This window comes from Echinops telfairi, unplaced genomic scaffold (assembly GCF_000313985.2).
Source record: "Echinops telfairi isolate 266 unplaced genomic scaffold, ASM31398v2 ScPeMD7_25;HRSCAF=90, whole genome shotgun sequence".
Classification (NCBI taxonomy): Eukaryota; Metazoa; Chordata; class Mammalia; order Afrosoricida; family Tenrecidae; genus Echinops; species Echinops telfairi.
This window is the reverse complement of record NW_022103922.1, coordinates 30363260-30365515: the sequence shown is the minus strand read 5'-3', so window position 1 is coordinate 30365515 and position 2256 is coordinate 30363260. Positions and strand designations below refer to the sequence as shown.

Below are 2256 nucleotides of genomic sequence, written 5' to 3'. Positions count from 1 at the left end.
GGCATCACTTAATGGCTCTTTATCAGTGGTAAATCCTCCAAAGAGAAAAAGATGATCTGAAGAAACCAGTGTTAATGAGTGCCAAGATCTACCAACTGGGCATATGCCTTGTGGAATTAATTCATTCCACTCCCAGGAGTGCAGATTAAGAGTGAAGTTCCGTCATTCATTCTAGCAACACGGTAGCTGCCTCCAAGCATGAAGCCTTTGTTTCCAGCAGTTGCACAGGCGGGGCAGCCCAAGGTGAAGGTGCTTCACCAGTAGTTAGAGGCTGGCTCCAAACGAATGTTTCAGTGACTGAAATACGTACACGATCATTCCACCCTCTCGGATGACGTGAATTCCAAAAAGATGATTCCTCAAATCCAAACGTTCCTAGGACTTTCTCTTCAGGTCAGTATCCATACCCTCCCCCCAAAATTATTAGCTTGTTTTCATATGTCCAGACACCAAGTTTGTCCTTTGATAGTGGAGGAATTCCTTGGCAGTCAGTTCTGCCCCACTGCAACACTGTCTGTAGGTCTTGAATCCCGCATATAGAACTTACCCGTGTTGCCTCTGGAATGGTGTCCTTCAAACAAGCCTGTCACCCTGTCGCCACACCCAGCACAGTTACCGGACACAAAATTCCATTATCTTTTAGTTCCATTTTCCTCCAACTTTTGGAAGCCACTTTGTACACATATAAAGACAGATATCCCCTGCGTTTTGGACATTTGCTGTATGCTACTTTACTTTTTAAAAAGACTTATGTTAGTACTTGTTTTGACTAGCAGCAGCAGCAATTGATCTATGTATTGTGATGAATTGTATGAGCCCCAATAAATTGATTAAAAAAAAAAGGAAAAAAAAAGATAATGTTAAGAATTATCTAAACTAATTAGGAAAATAATGTGTTGAATAAACATAAATATTTTAAAAATTAAAAAAAAAAAAAGGCAAAACCCCAAACTAGTAACTAGCATTCACATTGGCTTTGCAACATGCAGTTTAAAGCAGCAACGTGCCCTCTGAGTAAGGAGGGGGGTTGGGCCTAGCTCTTTGCCTGGGAACTGCACAGCACATCCAGGATTTCTACTTGACAGGGCAGTGTATTTATGCTATCATTCCAGCTTTGACCATATGTGACTGCTATTTTAGATTTTATGTGTTATTTGGTAGGTTATTTGGGGGCCCTGAGAATGTTCAAAACTGCTTTCCCCATATAAATTAATTGTAATTACGTCTTTGCTTCACACCGCTTCCACTTACAAAAGGTCTCATAGGTACACTGTACTTTCAGATAGCAGGGGAAATCCGTATATATTTTGATTTGCTAATATTTCCTTACCACATATACTTTACAATCATCTATAGCTGAAATAATCATTAATTTTATTTTTTTGTGGTTGTTGATTTTGTAATCAGTGCAATATTGGTCACATGAAACAAATGACAGTGTGTCCATTTGCCTTGTTTTTAAAAAGAACTTGTGTAGGGTAAGTGAGTAGTGTCTTTTTCTTAATTATCCAGTGAAGCCTGGTAGGTTTTTGTGGGAAAGTTTTATTAATTGGTTGTGGGTATGTTCCCATTTTTCTATTCCTTCTAGAGCCAGTTGTGGTAAGTTTTTTCTTTTGAGAAATGAGCAAGCACATTTCATCAATATTTATTGGCACAAATTAGTTCAGAGTATGCGTTTACTGGTTCTACCGTGTGTATTAATGTTCTTTCAGTCTTTGTATAGATAATTTCTGTCTTGGACTACATTAATCTAGCTAGAGATTTACCATTTTTATTGACTGCCTTGCCAAAGAACCAGCTTCTGATTTCATTGAATTGTCTATTCTTCTTCTTCTTCTATTCTATTAGTTGCCTCTATCTTTATTATTTTCTTCCTTCTATTTGGATGGGTGTAATTTGTTCATTTTTCTCTTGATGCATATTTTTTTTCTAATGTAGGCATTTAAGGTTGAAAATTTCCTCTAAGTAATGCTGTCAAAACACTTCACAAATTTTCATTAACACTCAGTTGAAAGGTAGTCTAATTTCACCCAATGCTCACTTTGAAATGTAATGTTTAGTTTAAATTAGATTAGACATTTTACTGACATTTAATCATCCTATTGTTATTAATTTCTGATTTAATTTTAGTGAGATCAGAAGACATACTCGATATGATTTTAATCTTTTGAAATGACCGTGGCTTGTTTCTTAGCTTAGAATGTCTAGCCTCAAAGATGTACCACATATACTTACATTTATTCGGCTATTGTTGGA

The 2256-nt window shown here is 36.7% G+C and overlaps 1 pseudogene; it reads right to left on the bottom strand.

Annotated features, from left to right (window-relative positions):
- Positions 1-626, bottom strand: part of LOC101662914 — a 1605-nt pseudogene extending 979 nt beyond the window's left edge.
- Between the last annotated feature and the right edge of the window lie 1630 nt (positions 627-2256).